Source organism: Gymnoscopelus microlampas (assembly GCF_963454915.1).
Source record: "Gymnoscopelus microlampas genome assembly, chromosome: 19".
NCBI lineage: Eukaryota > Metazoa > Chordata > Actinopteri > Myctophiformes > Myctophidae > Gymnoscopelus > Gymnoscopelus microlampas.
This window is the reverse complement of record NC_139956.1, coordinates 15,499,835-15,521,755: the sequence shown is the minus strand read 5'-3', so window position 1 is coordinate 15,521,755 and position 21,921 is coordinate 15,499,835.

Here is a 21,921-nt window from a genome sequence, read left to right as displayed (position 1 = left end):
TAAAGGTCGGGCACCAGATACGGGACAACTTCAGATATTTACATAATACAGAATATCAAGACAATTATCAGTTGCTTTTTAATAATTAATAATTATATGGAAATTACTGGGGGAAAAAAATGCTTTCTGAAAAACTTATGTTTCTATATCAGTGGTGCTCAAATTCTTTTCATGTCAAGGACCCCCAAAATGATATGTATTTGGCTGCCCATCGCTAAATATTTTGTTCCTGGGACCCCCCCAGAAGTATAGATTTGCTACACATTTTCCGGATTTTTCAAAAATAGCAGATCTATACAAGCTCATAGCGTGACAGGAGGTGACGCGCTATGAGCTTGTATATCTGCTACTTTTGAATAGCCAAAGTATAGAAAAAGGTTAAAGTGGTTACACAGATGCTTATCCTGGTTTCAATGGGTTAAATGAGAAACAGTTGTGAAAAGGCGACTGTACAGTATAGAAGAATGGATCAGTTTGAACTGCATGGTAATGACATCACTAATGGAGGAAGTTGCTTGTTTTACATGCATACTGTACTGACTGTACTTGGTACAATATTGGCCTATAAATGTCCATGTCCTCAGGGTTTTGAGTTTGTTAATGTCTAGCATTCCAGAAAGAACGCAAGCAATAACTCAGTCAAGTAATCAACTATTTACCGAGTTCTTGGCTCAAAAGAGTTCACCAAATACTATCAGAGGATCTAAGATATACTATTATGATTTATGATCATATTATCAGAGAATATCAAATATCACAAAACCACACCGTGTGGTTTGCCTGTGAGTTATCTGAATAAAGTTTGCTGGCCGTTCTTTCTTTCTTTCTTTCTTTCTTTCTTTCTTTCTTTCTCATTCAAGAGCTATATTTGCAATGGTCTGGAAGCCTTTCTACTATTAATTTCCATTTCCAAAATGTATAACACATGTTTTTGGGAATTCCAAATGACAACATCGGTGCCGTTTATTTATTGTAACATTAGTTGGATTTCCAGCATTTAAAGTGATCAGTTATCCTGTCTTTAACTCTGAGAGAGTCAAAGAGGTGACCCTTACAGATCTGTTTTTACTCTCACAGGACTCTCAGGATTGTTGCTGCATGGGTACGAATGCATTAACCCTTTAAGAACCGGGAACGCATCTGTGTCTTTCTTTGGATTTCTTTGGGCTATTCAAAAATAGCAGATCTACAAGCTCATAGCGCGGCACCGAGTGCCGCGCTATGAGCTTGCAGATCTGCTATCTTTGAAAAATGTGAACATTTGTGCAAATCTTTGAATATATATATTTTTAAAGTGAACATTTTTAACTCACAACTTACAACTTCTGGGGGTCCCTGGAACAACATATTTTGAGATGGGGGTCCGCACGACCAAATAGATTTAAAAAAAAAACAGTTTGAAAGATATTTGTAGAATCCCCCAGAAGCAAAGATTTGAGTTACAAATGTTCACTTTAAAAAATATACATATTCAAAGATTTACACGCATTTTAACAATTTTGTTTCAAAAATAGCAGATCTACAAGCTCATGGCGCGGCACTCGGTGCCGCGCCATGAGCTTGTAGATCTGCTATTTTTGAATAGCCCCAAAGACATCTTAAAATGACACAGATACGTTCCCGGTCGTAATGGGTTAAAATGTCCTCCCACTGTTAACCCCTCTCTCCCTCTCTCTCTCTCTCTCCCCCGCCTCTCCCTCCCTCCTCATGGCAGGGTTTTTTGGAGTGTTTTCAGAACAAACAGAAGTAACATGTGAGCCTCAGTTCTAGGTCTGGTCCGCTTTGTCGGTCCATCTGTCTGTGGGTCTGTCGCTCCGGTTCTGGACCATTACCACCACCGGGGAGCTGGGCTCAGAAGGTTCTCATAGTGGGGTCCGGGGACCCCACGCGGGTCCTTGAGGCGGTTCCAGGGGGTCCCCCATGCAGCTAAATGATTGATAGTTATGAACCAAATGGACCCTTACGGGGCTGTAACTCTGAGAGTGTACAAATGGAACCGAATGGAGTTATGAGGGTCCGTGACCTAACGCATACCAAACAGTGGTGGAAAGTACATTTACACAAGTGCTGTACTTAAGTACAGTTTTGAGGTACTTTTACTTTACTTGAGTATTTGCATGTTTCGATACTTAATACTAGAGGTATTCCACTCATATCCAATCTCAGAGGCAAACGTTGTACTTTTTACTCCGCCATAATTATTCAAAAGGTTTTAGTTAATAGTTACTTAGCAGATTTGTATCATTAATGCAAAACCTCTACTCTATTAGACCGGATCATCACGACATCACCACAACTAAAACATTTATTTCCGGGTCGATAACGCCGGCAGCGTCACTTTGGAGCAGTACTATTCATTAACCTTATTTCTTTAATAACAGGACAGAAATATATCATTTTATATAAATGAAAAGGTCCATTTGGTTCCAATTGTACACTCTCAGAGTTATGGGGGTCGTGACGTAATGCATAACAAACTGGGGGTCCTTGAAATTAAAAAGTTTGAGAACGACTGCATGGTTTAGAGACAGTATCCAGGACGGACCCCCTTTCGTTCCATTGTGGTCCCCACTCCCCACCAACTAGGGTTCTCGGCTGGAATTTGAAAGGTCTGCCCCCGTAAAGCCGTTTATAGGTCTAACATTTACTTTAATGCTAACCTTGGCTTCGATGCGCTCCTTTTCGAATAACCCCTACACAGCCTTAAAAAACGGAGACAAAAGTACCACAAACTTTTAACCTCAAACGCTTTTCAAAGATTCGCAATTTGCTACTCAGTGGTGGAAAGTAACGGAGTACATTTACTCAAGTACTGTACTTAAGTACACTTGTGAGGTGCTTTATTTGACTTTACTTGAGTATTTCCATTTTGGTACCTTGTACTTCTACTCCACTACACCACTATTCATTAAACCCCAGCATCCGTATTCTGGGAAAACAGAAAAGACACTAGTACAAAGCCCTGAGGGACTACGGTCAACCATATAGGGTTTAAGTGGTTCAGTAAAATGTTCAGTACAGGCCTTTTCCTTGTGACTGCAGTAATTCTATATTGTGGTGCTGATACTTGTACATACCCCATTAAAACCAGGAAAGCGTCTGTTACATTTTAGATTTTAGCATTCGCATTGGCTATATTTACTCAAGTACTGTACTTAAGTACAATTTGAGGTCTTTTTTTTTTACTTCACTGGAGTATTTCCAATTTTCAATACTTATACTTCCACTCCACTATACGTCTCAGAGGCAAAATTGTACTTTTACTCCACTACAATTACATGAAAACTTTAGTTACTAGTTACTTTGCAGTTATAAATTATAATATTATAAAACATTAATTAACCCCATTTTATACCTAGGCTATTTGAAAATAGCAATCTCACAACGTGTCGCGATGTGACGTGTTGTGAGCTTGTAGATCTGCTATTTTCAAACATTTTGTACTTTTACTTTTGGTACTTTAATCATATTTTGATGCCAATACTTTTGTACTTGTACTCAAGTAACATTTTGAACACAGGCCTTTTACTTGTAACAGAGTATTTTTGCCGTGCTGCGAGCTTGTACGAGTCTGGCACAAAAACCTTTTCAGATGGGGGTCCGCGGCCAAAAACATATCAATTTGGGGTTCCTTCCTTGGCACAACAAAAAGTGTGAGAACAACTGATTTAGAAGGCATCGGGTCTTAATGGGTTAAGCAGAAAAAAGAAACGAAAAATCAGTATACTTCTTCCACCAAAACGTCGGGCCAGAGAGAGAGAAGTGAGAACCGAGTCCAACTCTGTGAGTGACGGGTCCGCCGGTGGCGCCCGTCCCAGTCCGGCTTGATCCTCTCCAATCAGTGTGGGGGATCTGGGGTTGTGGAACTGAGGCTCTGCTCCGGATGAGCCGCCAAGGCACTGAACCAAGACAGAGGGAGGGATGGATGGATGGAGTGTGGGAAGAGAAGGAAGAGTGGAGAGGAGATAATGAATAGGGAGGGAGAGAGAGAGTGAGAGAGAGGGGATATGGGTTCAACTCAGCAGACAGTCCATGTATACGCACGCACGCATTGCTATGTACTTGTGAGGACAATCAACATTCTAGGACGGATATTTTATAAATGTCATTCTTAACAATTGTTTGGGGCCATTTTAACCTTATAACCCTATAAAGCCTGAGTGAAACGTAATTGCGTGACGGTGTCTTAGTTGCCAGTGTCGAAAATAGCTTGTGAGCTTTGGTACGTAGATCAGCAGGCCTGTGAGCTTGTAGATCTGCTATTTTCGGTGCGCGACACCGGCACCGGCACGCAACTAAGTATAAATCAGACGTAACTCCAACACCGACCCCTAAACTTGACCTCTAAATACCTAATCCTAAAAATACCTGATCCTAACCCCTACCTGAATCTTTTCCTAGTTACAAGCCTAATTAACCATGAAAAAACCCACCCACACACACACACACAACACACACACACACACGCAAGCGCGCACACACACACACACACACACGCAAGCGCGCGCGCACGCACGCACGCACGCAGCCAAAGTCCTTCTAGGGACAAACATTGGAAGGAGGTGGTTAGATATGGCAGGACAGACAGAGCGAGAGAAAGAGATAGACGGACGGACGAGGAGGACACAGAATCACTTTGTGTCAGAGCTAAACGGAGAGAAGAGAGAGAGGGGGGGTGTTAAGGAGGGCAGGACGGGGGGCAGGGTGAGGAGAGGGGATGGGCAGACATGTTGAACAGTGTGGAAATCACACACACATCTGCTGTTCGTCTCAAATGTTTCCAATAAGGCTGTAAATGTTTCCTGCAGCTCCATAAGAGCGCACCGAGCTGCCAAGAAGATGTGTGTGTGTGTGTGTGTGTGTGTGTGTGTGTGTGTGTGTGTGTGTGTGTGTGTGTGTGTGTGTGTGTGTGTGTGTGTGTGTGTGTGTGTGTGTGTGTGTGTGTGTGTGTGTGTGTGTGTGTGTGTGTGAGACGGAGGGGGGGGGGCATGCGTGCGCACGTGTTTGTGTGTGTACTTGCATTACTTTACTCGTGAGAGAGAAATGTCCTCTCAAGTATTGTAGAATTTGAAAAATAGACTATTTTCCTGGTCCTCACTCACATGAAAGATTATTGTTTTATGAATATTTGGGGAGTCTTACGAATAGGAAAAGATTCAGGTTGGGATTAAGGGGCGGATTAGAAACTTGGAGGTTAGGTTTAAGGGTTGAGGTTAGAGTCATGCCTGATTTATACTTAGTTGTGTGCCAGTGTCACCCACCAAAAATAGCCGATCAGCAAGCTCACAACACGCCGTGTTGATCAGATATATTTTCGGCTTAGGGTAAGGGTTAAAAATGGCCACAGAATGTATTATAATAATAATCGCATTCATAGAATCAATGTCCGAAAAACTTGACGTCCTCGCAAGTATAGTAACACAAACGTGTGTGTCTGTCTGTGTCTGTGAGGGAGTTCAAAACATTTTGAAGGAAGGCTGCTGGTGCTCCTTTTGTCTTTTTTTTTTCTCCCTCTCCCGAAAAATTACACAAACTCCCACCGGAGTGCAGCAGATCGACACACAAAGGCGCTGCGCCAGCACGCGCACACAGCGGGGAAGAGCGAATAAGTGGCATTTAATGTGCTCAATGAGTCAGGCAGAAGAAGAAAAAAAAAGAGGCAAATGCCAAACACCCACAAGTGTGCATCTAATGGGGGAGCTCCCACATGCAAGTGTTGACAGCTATCTTTATGGGAATAAAGTATTGCTCTTAACCCCACCTCCAGAGCACATCCGTCAGCGGTGACTCACATCACCACGCCATGAGACACCGTGACATTAAAGCAATGTGTCTTCCTCCCTCCAGCACACACACACACACACACACACACACGCGCGCGCACATACACGCACGCACGCAGATATTACTATACTTGTGAGGACATAAATGCCTTTTCTTACGCCTTTTTTGCATTTTTAATCCTAAAGCCTGAGTTACAATACTTATGTAGTTGGGTGCCAGCGTCACACACCGGAAATAGCCGATCCACAAGCTCACAATGCGTTGCACCACGGCGCGTTGTGAGATTATAGATCTGCTATATGTTCAGTGCGTGACACACCTCTAAACCTAACCTCTTACCCCATCACACTTTCAAGATTTTTCAAAAATGTAAAAAAAAATAGCAGATGTACAAGCTCTCAGCGCTGTGAGCTTGTAGATCTGCTATTTTTGAATAGTCAACACTAAAATAAAAAATGACACAGACGCTATTCCGGTTTCAATGCCTGATCTTTTAACTACTTGAAGCCTACTCTGGGGGCCTGTCAGAAATAGGCCAACATTTTGTCAAAAACTGGTGAAGATCCAGTGGAAATAACAGATTTACAAATCACAACGTGTTGCAACGCGCCACGTTGTTGTGAGCTTGCATATCGGCTATTGTAAGAGATTTGGTGCAGAGGGAACAAAGGTTTTAAGTGGTTAATCCTAACCCCACCCTGAATCTTTACCTAATTTTGTAACCATAAAAAAGCATATCTCATGTGAAGACCAGGAAAATCTTCCCCACAATATCTACTTCTCAAATTCTACTATACTTGTGGGGACAATTGGCCCTTGCAAATATAGTAATCCAAGTATCTACACACAATCACACACACACCAGCCTGAGATAGACGCACATAGATACTGACACAGCACACATAACTGAATATGGCTGCACATGCACGCGCACACACATGTTGTAAACACCTCCGAACGACAAGACGTTTTCACACACACACACACACACACACACACACACACACACACACACACACACACACACACACACACACACACACACACACAGCGCCTATATCCTCTGGCTGTGAGTTTGCCAGCAGCCAGCTGGTACTGTCATGTCTGATACGCTGGAACAGAGACAGAAGACGAGGCTGGGCGGTGGATGGTAGGAGGCAGGCAGGAAAGAAATGGCTCCAGTGGAATGCATTAGCAGGAGAGCTGTGTGCGTGTCCATGTGCGCGCGTGTGTGTGTGTGTGTGTGTGTGTGTGTGTGTGTGTGCGTCTGCGTGCATGAGAGTTACACAGCGGCTAGACTGCAGTGAATCCTCACCAGCCATGACACCCTGTTAGTTATGTCTGTCTGTCTGTCTGTCTGTTCGAGAGCTGAAGTCAAGGTCATGTCCATTATAGCCTGCTTCTCATAGACCCCCATTCTGAACTGCACTGTAGATGACACAGCTCTTCACAATTTGGAATGAAGACCTTTCTGTAGAACGGAGACACATTCAAACTTCCAGTTTTCAATCAGAACCAACGCAGTATCCATTCGGTGTCCTCGTATGACCTGCAGCACGTTTCAAAGGTGTCAATGGCGTTACATGGACAATTATTTCTGCCTTCAGAATGAAATAATTCCAATCAGAGATTGCGACTTAACGGTCTACATCGACGCTAAATAGAAGTAGTCCTCGTTTGCATGCAACAAATCATTTCATCAAACATAACTTTTGACATGGCACAAAATGTTTCTGCCTTTCTCCCCCGTCAATTTTCTTGATGGACTCAGACCTTGTCCTCGGCTATTTGAGTTGATCTGCTGTTCTTTCTAATTAACCCACGGTCATTTATGACATTATGCACATTAATAGAGAGTAATAGGCCTATGGTCCCAGAGAACAAATTGTTCTCTTCTACCGTTCACTATGGCCTATGATACATTATTCTAATTTGACACCATTAACAAACATACAAAGATGCAGAGAAGTAATACCAACCAGAGGGAAACAATGCTGACATTTTCCTGTTGATCTGAATACCTCCTCTCAACCAGAATGAAAATTCCTTCCGGATATTCACTTCCAATTGAGGTGTTTATGAGGCATTTTTATTCTGATTGGCTGTCATTCTGAATATTAGTAGTGAAGTTGACTTTGTATCTTCATATTTGAACTTTCTATGTTTTTTTTGTAAATTAATGCCGTACTTTGTCATACTACACTGTCACACAAAAGTAGCACAAATAGACGATCTACAAGCTCACAATGCATCAGTTTGTGACTAAATCATGACTACATTGGATACATACAGTATGGAACACACAGTTTCTTTTTACCATTTCCTGAAAAGTCAGAGTTTTAATTAGGACATACAAGGTTCCCACCGACGACATGCACAACAAGTGAAACAGTGTTACATGATACCGCCCCTCCTTGCCAAGCAGCTTTGGCTTGAAGTCGTCTTTTTATTCTTAACCACTGGTAGTGTCTGTCTGTGGCCAAATGAGGGCAGAAACGGGGCAGAATGAGGAATAAATCAGACCACACTCAACGGAGGTACAAAGTTTTAAAAGTGCCTCATCGGCAGTGGTGGTACTCAAATGTTTTACTTAAGTAAAAGAATACATTTTCAAATAGCCAAGGTATAAATAAATAGGGCTAAAGTGGTTAATGTATGTTTTATAATGTAATACTTTATATCTGCAAAGTAACCAGTAACTAAAGTTTTCAAATAATTGTAGTGGAGTAAAAGTACAATATTTGCCTTTGAGATGTAGTGGAGTAGAAGTAAAAGTATAGACAATTGGAAATACTCCACTAAAGTAAAAGTACCTAAAAATTGTACATAAGTACAGTACTTGAGTAAATGTACTTAGTTACTTTACACCACTGCTCATCTGTACGTCAAGCTATTATACATTATAATCCATACGTATATGGAGAGCTGTGCTATCACGTCGGTGTCTAATAACTAGCCTGGCATTTTACCTTGAAACGTGACCTGAAATAGCTTTTGCCTGAGCTTATGAGGATAAGAAGCAAGCCTTTTCACACAGTTGCCACGGGTAAGATGTCTCATAAAGAAAAGCAGAGAGATGGAAGCTCCCACACAACGACTTAAGAAAGAGCAGCTCTTAAAGGTCAAAAATGATCCAAATATTGTATTTGTTCTCTGCGCGTCAACAACCTGAGTGTCTGCAAGAGACACAGTGAAATATGAAGGCATTTAGACGGCAGCCTGGTTGATTAGATGTGTTCGAGCTGTAGAGGCCTTTCTTGTTAGCATCTGCGTCACAAAAAAGAACACGTCACCTCCAGTGCTAAAGCCCAATTCATCCTTCGTCGCACGACGGTGTATAGACGTCCCAATTCTTTTAAAAATGAAATACAATGAAGACATTTTAAAAAGTCCCTCAAAGTCACAATCTTAATTACCAATCTTGCTTAATTAGCCTACTTCCTGTCAAACAAAAACGTAACGAGTGATTGCATCAGCAAGCCTTTATGAATGGTCATGAATCATGATTTCATTTGCCTGTGTGATTCCCACAGCTCAATAATGAATTTATTTAATAATGAATTTATTTGTATAGCACCTTTCCAAACAAAGTTACAAAGTGCTGAACAGAGCAAGGTTAAAAACAACACAACAAAGCAAAGCAAAAAATAGAAAAACAGTTTGACTAAACAAATAACAACTTTAGGGTGTGTACTGTACAGTCATATAAAAAACAATTAAAAAAACACTTAGTGTAGAGGTAGGTTTTCAGTAGTGATTTAAACAGAGGCACGGATGGTGTTAACCTCAGCTGCACCGGCAGTGCGTTCCACAGCGTAGGTGACCGGGCAACAAAGGCCCGATCACCCCGGGTTACTAGGTTAGTGTATGGTACCTCCAGGAGGGCCTTATCTGAGGATCTAAGAATGCGCTCAGACTTGATACAGCATATCAAAGATATGTGACCAAATTTGACTGGGAGGCAGTCATCTAGCATTTTTTCATTTTCATCTTCATTTTTTTTCCATGTCATATGAAAGCAGGGAATCATAGCAAAATAATGATATATTGGCTAATAAGATTGAGTGAATAGTTTTGAAACTACAGCTTATAGAACTGAAGTCAAGTTAACCACTTCAATTAGCGGTTGCTAGCTCTAACCTTATATCTTAGCTACATGTTTATGCATTTATTTCATATTTACATGTCGATTTAAGCTCTGACATTTATGTCAGACATAGTATGTGAAGAGTCTAAGTGGGCTATTAACACGCAGCTGATAATCATTATGGAGACACTATGATGGCCGGACGGTTCATTACAAACATTCTCATTTTAAACTTAAACAGTACGCTATATTATGTATCCGAAAACATTTTGGGTAAGAAATAGACAATGCAGTAACAAACGTGCTTCAGCACTGCTTCTCTCTATAGACGGGTTTCCTGTTAGTAAACATGAGAGGATATGACCGCGCAGAGGAGGGGGAAGCCTATAGAGGGCGCCATTACCCGCAGCAGCTCTGGTCAAATGTCCATTCATAAAAGAAATGATCTTCACCGGGTTTAATGAAAGTAGATTAAATTATGCAGTTTGTAATACCTTGTTTACTCAATAAAAATGATTTGTCGGAAGTTGGATCTGTTTGTATATAATAGCAGCATTATGCCTATTATGCCTATAATAGCAGAATTATGGCTATCTAACTCCCGAACACAACAACAGAGTGAACGGCGCAACAATTCGTTTCCCCCGAGCATGCGCAGATTGCGCATTCTGCTCTGTGATGACGTTGCGCGGAAATCCGTCTATTTGCCTGAGTGCTGACACAAGGCTGTGTCATTGCGTTTAGTTCCAATAGCCCGAGTGGGTGGAACAGTTGGCTGAGACTGTGATTGGCTGAGACACAACCAGTCTCTGTTAAACTAGGACATTTCACAATAAAAGCCATTGCAGCTGGACTTTAAGCCTGATTTCGATAGCAAGGACCACAACACCAATCAAAATGCGTTTGTGGATTTAATTTAAGAAACCTAATTCAAACTAGAAAAAGTGCTCCTCGGAGCACAGGTCTCCGCCAGGTTAGGTACTGTAGGTCATTGTGGTTCTCACCTTCGCACGGCGGAGCATACATTTGGTTTGAGGGGATACTATTTGATGCCGTGATCATAGGGAGCGCTCCCTCTTCCACTGGAGGTGGGGTTTTGGGGACAACTGCTTTGAAAATATAATTTATATATATATATCAATATATATATTATTGTTTACACACAACATAAACCAAGGTATATATTTCAAGAGCGAGAGATCACAGTAAACATCCATCCTAAACCTTCTTCCTCCACACTGGGAGGAAAACAGCATCTGAAAGTTTGATGGGATGCATTTTTACACGTGAGTGCTGTGACCACTTCTGCATTGCATCTAATGAGCGGTTTATAGAAACATATATAATCTCCGATGTGTTTACAATCCATAAATGTTTTGGTACGTTGAAAAAAAAATCGTACTGTTTTGCTATTATTATATTTTGTTAGAGAAGCCTGTAAGAATCATTTTCCAGGAAACAGCAGAAGACGTTATTTCATTCAATTCAATGCATTTGCAAATAATCACATCATTTTATACATAGAACGCCTTTCGGGGTTCTCAATTGCACCTTACATGAATTAAAGATGGCAGTTTCGAACCATCCATAAAAAGAAAGCATGTCCTTGCGTTTAACACTGGAGGGAACATTGCATACATTAAACAGAATTACGGCCATCACACAACGCTTAGAGGAGAACGAGGCATTTAGATGTCTGTGGGGCTGTGGCTGTTTCAGAGTGATGTGTGATAAAGAGGATGTGTGCTAACATGAGCTGGGTTATTCAAGGATAATAACGTCACTGCATAGACTGTATATCGTCACTGTCGGGGCGAAAACATCTTACGCCCAAAACTGTTGCTTCTGAGGATATGTAAAAAACCTATATAGATCCAATGTAGTTATTGTTTAGTCAAATTGTCATTGGTTAAATATTTACAAAACCCAAAAACACACATAACCACTTTTTCTTTCACCTTAAATCTTTTTCAAAAATATCAAAAACTGCGGATCTATAGTCGCATAGACGCATTGTGAGCTTGTAGATTGGCTATTTTTGCTACTTTATAGTGTGAAACATAGTATGATGACAAATAAGGGCATTTGTTTATGAAACAATGACTATAGAGAGATACAAGGTTTCTGTCCGGCAGTAACGATATGGTGTTCTTTAGTTGTCAAGAGACTGTGGGGTGAATGTCCCTCAATGGCCTTTAGTAAAACATGTTTATATACATACTGCAGTGTGGATGAAAGTCTGTTTGGGTGGGGGGGATCTGTAGGTTTTCCTCTCAATAGAATATCCATGTCAAAAAGCTTCCTGCTCACAATATTCCAAATATTACCATGGAAACTGAGTGGCAGACTGAACTGTGCAGAGGTTGGGGCACAGCATGGTACTGTGCGTGCGGTACAATACAAATATTCCAGATAACATTTATAACCCCCCCACACACACACACACACACACACACACACACACACACACACACACACACACACACACACACACACACACACACACACACACACACAAGTTTGTATTACTATACTTGTGAGCATAACATAAACATTTTAGGACAGCGATTTAATGAATGCCGTTCCTACATATTTTTTTGCCATTTCTAACCCGCTCCAAAAAGTAGCAGTAGCAGAGCTTGCAGATCTGCCATTTTTGCAGCGTGACATTGCCGTGTATAACTAAGTATAAATACACAACTCCAAACCTAACCTCAAAATGCCTTATCGTTTCCTTTTGACCCATAAAACTGGTCCTCTTGTGTGGACCAGAGAAATTGTCCTCTCAATGACCATTTCTCAAATTCTGCTTGTGGGGACATGTGGCCCTCACAAGTAGTAATACAAGTACTCACACGCACGCGCACACGCACACACGCACGTGCACACACACACACACACACACACACACACACACACAAACAAACACAGAATTGTCTGAACTTTGAAAAAGGGACCTTTGGCGCGCAGACCAACGCCCCTGAGAACAGCTTTATAGTTTAGTTATGGTAAAATATTGTCCGTACACAAAAGCTTTTTATGGAAGCTCTTCATTCACCGTGAATCCTATTGCGAAACCTCAGAATGTTTCCAAATTTACTTCAAGTAAAATCCGACAAAGAAACTCTACACAGCCAGCCCCGCGTGTTTATCATAAACTCTACTGCAAAACCTTTTCCGCTCGCGTGTATACAAAATAAACTTCTATAATGGATCTTCACGGTGTACCCTTTTTTTCTTGTCGTTAATTTCATTGCGGAACCGCTCGTGGCTGCCCTTTACTTATACAGCTGGTACACTCATGTGTAAATGCAACGGTGCTCATAGTTAACCCATTGAGACCTGAAGCCGATTCTACATGTCTCCTAAATCTCAACAGTATTCTGAAAAACGTTATGTTTCTGTATCAGTGGTGTTCCATCTTTTTCATGTCAAGGACCCCCAAAATGGCCAAAATTTGGCCACGGACCCCCATCAAAATATTTTGTTCCAGGGACCCCCCAGAAGCAAAGATTTGAGTTAAAAATGTTCGCTTTAAAAATATATATATTCAAAGATTTGCACACATTTTCACGATTTTTCAAAAATAGCAGATCTACAAGCTCATAGCGCGGCACCCGGTGCCGCGCTATGAGCTTGTATATCTGCTATTTTTGAATAGCCCAAAGTGTAAAATAATGCTTTTTAGCTCAAATCTAAAAATGACAGTTCCAGGTCTTAATGGGTTAATATACAGGGCAGACATGCATGCATGTATGAATTTCCATACGCATGTGACATGTGAACACAACCTTCTCATGTCCGTATGACAGAATCACAGTCCGGCAGATTAATATCCCACAGAAAGCAGCCATTAGTCATTCACCGTCACGCCAACGCTCGACATGTTTTATTCACAACGCTCCCCATGAATTACCCCGCGCACACACACACACACACACACACACACACACACACACACACACACACACAGATAACTGCATTTATACCTATGTGGCATATGTCTGTAAGCGCGCACGCGCACACACACACACACACACACACACACACACACACACACACACACACACACACACACACACACACACACCTGCAGAAGTTCAGCCTACACCCGAGGGCTAGAGCTGTCACTTTAGTCCTTCACGGCTGTGACTGTTTTCCCGTATCCCGTGGGTTGATCCACTGTGTGTGTGTGTGTGTGTGTGTGTGTGTGTGTGTGTGTGTGTGTGTGTGTGTGTGTGTGTGTGTGTGTGTGTGTGTGTGTGTGTGTGGGGCATGGTCAAATTGATTGATAGAGGATAGCTCCCGGGCAGGTGGGCACTGTATCATCTGCCTGTGTTTTGAATGAATATGGATGGACGGACAGACAGACAGACAGTGGTGGAAAAAGTACTCAATTTCTTTACTTAGGTAAAAGTACCAATACTGCAATATAAAAATACTCTGTTACAAGTAAAAGTCCAGAATTCAAAATTTACTTGAGCAAAAGTACAAAAGAATTGGCATCAAAAGGAAAAGTACTAAATATTTGAAAATAGCCGATCTACAAGCTCACAACGCGTCGCGATGCGACACGTTGTGAGCTTGTAGATCGGCTATTTTCAAATAGCCTAGGTATAAAATAGGGCTAAAGTGGTTAATGTGCGTTTCATTATATCATAATGTATATCTGAAAAGTAACTAGTAACTAAAGTTTTCAAATAAATGCAGTGGAGTAAAAGTACAATATTTGCCTCTGAGATGTAGTGGAGTAGAAGTAAAAGTATTGGAAATTGCAAATACTCAAGTAAAGTACAAATACCTCAACATTTGACTTAAGTTCAGTACTTAAGTAAATGTACTTAGTTACTTTACACCACTGCGGAGGGACAGACAGACGGACAGATAGGGGGTAAAATGGACAGATAGAGTGTAAAAGATAGAGGGTAACATGGACAGATAGAGTGTAAAATGGACAGATAGAGTGTAAAATGGACAGATAGAGTGTAAAATGGACAGATAGAGGGTAACATGGACAGATAGAGTGTAAAATGGACAGATAGAGTGTAAAATGGACAGATAGAGTGTAAAATGGACAGATAGTGTAAAATGGACAGATAGAGTGTAAAATGGACAGATAGAGTGTAAAAGATAGAGGGTAAAATGGACAGATAGAGTGTAAAATGGACAGATAGAGGGTAAAATGGACAGATAGAGTATAAAATGGAAGGGCATGATGGTTGATAGAAAGATGAAATAATAGAGGCAGACGCAGACGGGAGGCCAGACAGCCTGGTGGTGCAGTCACCTTCAGTGGAAACAGGTTACATCATACCTGGAGGGCAAACACACAGGTAGGGCTGCAGAAAGTAGGAGGAAAAAAGAAAGAAAGAAAGGAAGAAAGTAAAAGAGGGAAAAACGATTGTCGGTAAGAAGCAGAAGGTGAGCCAGAAAGGAGAGCAGGAAAAAAGTTAACCTCTTAAAACCCTCTTTACTTTGTTATCAACGCGTTCTCACACTATATGTGGTGAGTTGGGCGACATTTTGATCAAGCGTCACATGTTTGACATGTTTGATGATGCGACGCGTTTTGAGCTTGTAGATCTGCTATTTTCAAACATTTTAATACTTTTACTTTTGATACTTTGAGTACATTTGGATACCAACACTTTTGTACTTTTACTCAAGTACATTTTTGTATTCCGGACTTTTACTTCTACATTGCAGTATTGATACTTTTACTTAAGTAAAACACTTGAACCGCACAGAGTCGGTAGAGCCGGACATCGCAACCGATCCGCACGGGCACTCGCTCAGCCAGGGCCTCGCTCGGGGGGCATGCCTCATTGGCAGTGGTGGGAAAAGTACACACATGTTTTACTTAAAGGATAAGGATAATTCCATTTAACAGGTCGTTCATGAAAGTCCTTGCGGTCTTGTTTCCAATGAGAACCTGTGAGCAATTAGGGGTTAAGAGTCTTGCTCAGGGACAAATTTAAATTCATCGACACATATGCTGGCCTGGCCTGGAATCGAACCTGGGGCAACCAGGGCCTCTGGCTCCCTAGACGGGATCACTAACCACTCAGCTATGGCCGCCCCTAAGTAAAAGTATCAATACTGCAATCTAGAAATACTTACAAGTAAAAGTCTGGAATTAAAAATTGCAAAAGTGCAAATGTATTGGTATCAAAATGTACTTAAAGTTACTAAAAGTACTCATTGTGCGAAATGTCCCATTTCACAAGTTTTCAAATGTATGAAAATCTTTTGGAAATAGCAGATCTACAAGCTCACAATGCGTTGCACCTGACTTGCTGACAACGGGCGCATTGCGGTGCGTCATGAGCTTGTATAGGTCGCCTATTTTGCCAAACCAATTATATGGCATGCCCCGGAATAGGGATACTACAGAGAGTTCATGTGGTCATACAGGAGCAGAAACAAAGAGAGAGAGAGAGTGAAAGAAAGAGAAAGAATGAACTAGAGGCGAGGGAATCGCAGTAACAGAGAGAGAGAGAGAGCTCTGCGGTGGAAGACAGGAGGGAACAAGAACAAGGGGATGAGTAATGCTGGAGGAATGAAAGCCGTGGAGAGAGAGAAAGAGGAGGCAGCAGCAGCAGGCGCAGACAGAATAAAACAAAAGAGTAACACATAAAGAGAGGAATATTAAAAAAAGGAGAAGAGGGCGAGAGAGAGAGCAATGTAATATATCAACCGGGCCCCCGGCACCGAATCAACAGGTGATGTCATCTGGTCAAATACGCTCTCTGACTACCAGTAAGAGAGAGAGAGAGAGAGAGAGAGAGAGAGAGAGAGAGGGGGGGTGGTATTGTGTCTCTGCCTCCAAAGAGAGGAAGACCCTGGATATCATCTTCTCCTCTTCCTCCTCTATAAGCCTCCTTCACCTCCTTCCACAACCCCCCCCCCACCCCCCATCTCCTTTCGTAACACCCTTCATCAGCTCCCTGCTAAGCTGCAATGCTGTGGCTTAAGATGGAGGGATTTTACGCCTCTCCTCGCCTCCTCTCTTCCCCCACCCCACCAGTGGTGGAAAGTAACTAAGTACGTTAACTTAAGTACTGTACTTAAGTACAATTTTGAGGTATTTGTACTTTACTTGAGCATTAACAATTTCCAATACTTTTACTTCTACTCCACTACATCTCAGAGGCAACTTTAAACCTATTTTATACATAGGCCACTTTAAACCTATTTTATACATATAGGCTATTTGAAAATAGCCGATCTACAAGCTCACAACGCGTCGCATCGCGACGCGTTGTGAGCTTGTAGATCTGCTATTTTCAAATATTTAGTACTTTTACTTTTGGTACTTTAAGTACATTTTGATGCCAATACTTTTGTACTTTTACTCAAATATTTTTTTTTATTCAGGACTTTTACTTTTAACAGAGTATTTTTTATATTGCAGTATTGGTACTTTTACTTTACTGCACCCCATCCCCCCTCCCCTATCCTCTCCTCTGCTCTCCTCTCCTCTCCTTCACGTGTCAGTTCATATCCAGGTCATAGTGCCACACAGCGGTCCCATCTATCAGCGGGGAGATATAAGCCGCTATGAAGAGGTCAAGGGGTCAACCCGTGATATTATTCCGCTGTTAATGGCCCGCCGTGTTGGCAGGGCCTCCAGTACCCCTGGAAATGACTGTGCAGACAGCTTAACTGTGTGTGTGTGTGTGTGTGTGTGTGTGTGTGTGTGTGTGTGTGTGTGTGTGTGTGTGTGTGTGTGTGTGTGTGTGTGTGTGTGTGTGTGTGTGTGTGTGTTGGCTGTGTGTCACGTCGAGGGGTCTTGGGACCACCTTGCTGTGCATCATGTGACCGTGAGTAATGATTGCTGGCTTATATCTCTAGAAAGTCATACATGCAGGCTTGAATCTCACGCATATGTCTGTGTGTACCGACACACGCGCACACGCACAGGCACACGCGCGCACGCACGCACGCACGCACACACACACACACACACACACACACACACACACACACACACACACACACACACACACACACACACACACACACACACACACACACACACACACACACACACACACACACACACACACACACACACACACACACACACACACACACACACACACACGAACAATCGTTTGACCATCCCTTTAATAGTTTGGAAAGCTGCGTTTCTGGCACCCGTAGATCACACTTTGGCCTGCTCTTTTCCCTGTAGCACTTTAAAAAATATGGCACGGCTTCACTGTTCATGATATTTTTATTAAGTTGTGTGCGTGTGCGCGTGTGTGTGTGTGTGTGTGTGCATGTGTGTCTGGTGTATTGTTTTATGAATGTGCGCGGGGTGAGGGGAGGTGCATGCCTTCGTTCTTTTAGCGTGCATTCATCAAAACTGTATTTGTTTAGGACGCTGCATTTAGTTTAAACCACTTAAAATCTATTTTATCATTCCAAAATAGCAGATCCATTTGATATTCAAAAAATAGCACGTCTACAAGGTCACAACCCATTGTGATCTCGGAGATCTGCTATTTCTGCGATTCTGGACGATTATAATGACTTTAATGACATGCCCAAAATAGGGCGGCCGGGATGAAAGTGGTTACGGTTGAAGACAGACGGCGAGAGGCCTGCAAATATTGTCTTTCTGGAACACCGAGGAGACCACAGATCAACAGGCTTCATGCATTTATTAAGAGGCCATTAAATATTTTAAAGCACCTGAATGCACTGCAGCGATGATGCTGTGGAACAAATTAAAGCCTGCGTGCTGCGGTAGGAAAGTAACTAAGTGCATGTACTCGAGTATTGTACTTGAGCACAATTTTGAGGTATTTTGACTTTACTGGAGTATTTTCAATTTTCAATACTTTTACCACTACATCTCAGATAGAGGCAAATATTGCACTTTTTACTCCACAACAATTATTTGAAAACTTGAATTACTATTTACTTTGTACCGTAGTATTATGGTTACAAAACATACACTAACCACTTCAACCCTATATATACTTTTGTTATTTGAGCTTATAGATCTGCTATTTTCAAAAGATCACTTTTATAGATTTCTTTTTTAAATTGTGAAATGGGACATTCTGCATAATGAGTACTTTTACTTTTGGTACTTTAAGTATATTTTGAATCAAATTGTAATACGTTTGTAATTTTACTTGTACGTTTTGAATACCAGACTTTTACTTGTAACAGAGTCTGTTACAACAGACCATTTCTACATTGTGGTATTGATACTTTTACTTAGACTGTACTGTATGTAAAACAAAGTCTGAGTATACTTCATTCTTCTGCCCGCGTGTCTCCGTCTCTCCTTCAGCCGTCCTGCAAGAACACTTTACAGGAGGACAGCTATTTTCAGAGAGACCGTTGTCCCTTCTTCCCACCACGTCTGTGCAAACTGAAAAAGGCTTCTCCATGCACAGCCAACTGGCCAGCAATCTCTGCCTCATTAAGTCATCAATTACTATCATTTTACAGTCCGTTAACCCATTAAAACCGGGAACGCATCCGTGTAACCACTTCTACCATTATTTTATACTTCAGCTATTTTTCAAAAATAGCAGATCTACAAGCTCATATATACAAGCTTGTATATCTGCTATTTTTGAAAGATCGTGAACATGTAATATACATATTTTTAAAGCAAACATTTTTAACTCAAATCTTTGCTTCTAGGGGTCCCTGGAACAAAACAGTTTCAGATGGGGGTCAATACGTATAATTTTGGGGGGTCCTTGACATGAAAAAAGTTTTGATTTACACACATTTTCACGATTTTAAAAAAAAAATAGCAGATCTACAAGCTCATAGCGCGGCACTCGGTGCCGCGCTATGAGCTTGTATATCTGCTATTTTTTGAATAGCCAAAGAAATCTTAAAATGACACACAGATGCGTTCCCGGTCTTAACGGGTTAAGTGTTGAGACAGAGAAATGTTACAGTCGGTGCCACGGTCAATATTGTGATAGGACGGCGAGAATACTAAATGGAGCCTTGACCGCGGTTCAGATTTGCTGATTTAAAGATAAGTCTGGGATAAGCATGGGAAATCTACGAGCGAGGGGAACAAGTGTATAATGTACAATTATTATGTAGCAGTGATTTGCTGTGGGGAGATTGGTTCATTAGATTGGGGGCGGCAGAGGTTCAGGAGTATAGAGAGGGGCAGACAGGCAGCGCTGGAAGAGGTACTCATGTGTTTTACTTTAATTAAAAGTAGCAATACCGCAATGTAGACTCTGTTACAAGTAGAAATTCCGTATTCAAAATGTACCTGAGTAAAGGTACATGAGTATCGGCATGGAAATATACTTAAAGTACCAGAAGTAAAAGCACTCATTGTGCAGAATGTCCCATTTCTCAAGTTCAAAATGTATCAAAAAAATATTGGAAATAGCCGATCTACAAGATGCGACGCATTGTGAGCTTGTAGATCTGCTATATTCAAATGGGACAAATATATATAGGGCTAAAGTGGTTAGTTTGTAATAATAATAATAGAAATCTACAAAGTTACTAGTAACTTTTCATATAATATAAAATTGTAGTGGAGAAAAGTACAATATTTTCCTCTGAGATGTAATGGGGTAGAAATAAAAGTATTGAAAATGTAAATACTGAAGTCTGCTAAATGACTGTAATGAAGAAAGTACAGATAAAACCTCAAAATTGTACTTTAGTACAGTACTTGAGTACATGTACTTAGTTACTTTACACCACTGCAGTCAGGGAGCCAGAAGTTTCGGCGGTTTGAATTCTGGGCTCCTCCTGGCTATGTGTAGTATCCAAGTGTCCTTGTGAGCAAAAGACACTGAACCCCTAACTGCTCCTCCTGATGAGCAGCGCCTTGCATGGTTGATTCTGCTGGCGGTGTGTGAATGCGTACCGCATTGTAGCACATAATTAATGCCATGATTTACACTCAGTTGCATGCCGCGCGCAACACCAGTTTGCATCTAAGTATAAATCACTCTCAGTGTGTAAAGTGTTGCCAACTTAGCAACTTTGTTGCCAGATTTAGCAAACTTTTCAGACTAGCCTAGCAACTTATTTCTCAAACAGCACCTAGAAACAAATTTAGCTACTTAAAAAGTAGACACTTTTTAGGAGTGTACACAAACTCTATATGACACATAAATTATTTTCTCTGAAACACATGACATGCATTGTGCATTTGACATGCACTAGTGACATAAAATGTGTTATTTATTAGTTCTCCAATTAAAGAATGTGATAGTCAACTAAAATCTAAACTGGCACATTCCATGACATATTTTTCACCGATGGCCAGTCAATTATAACTGTTTATCAATGTCGGGTCCATTTGGTTCCATTCGTACACTCTCAGAGTTAAATTAACACTGATAATTTTACAGTGTAAAATTGCGGTCCCAAAGATAAAAACTGGTTCTATCTGTACAGTCTCAGAGTTACAGACCTGTAAGGGTCCATTGGGACCCTTGCAGGGCCCGGGACCGAACGTTGAGAAACAGTGAAGTAGAGTCATTGTGTATTTTTTTTGTAATGATGTCATGAATGTAATGATGTCATTCAGGACATATCATAGCAACTTCCGCTGGCAATTAGTCGGAAACACTGAATGCGTAACGAGTTCCGTCATCGCAGTGTGTGTGAATGGGAGAACATGGAGTACATTGAACTCCACGTACATTTTAAAGTTCATTGGTGGTTGGAAATGACTTGAAAAAGAGCTATTATAAAGCTATTATAATTAACACCAAGAACATACAGATCCTCGTTAGACATAATAAATATAGTTCATCTCCCTAAGTGCCAGTATGGAACAGAGACCTCCGTACATTCTGCCACAGAACACAAGACTAATAATAACAGCATGTAGATTAAGAAATGACGCACAATCCCGTTTTCCTGTGAGCACAGTAAAAAAGAAAATGAAAAAGAAAAAAAAAGAAGATTCCTGACTTCCAGTCAACAAGTCAGTCTCCGTTGCGTACTTAATACCACACACAGAGCAACAACACGTGTCACGATTTATGACCAAATTTATCTGTGGCATTATTCACAATAATTACAAT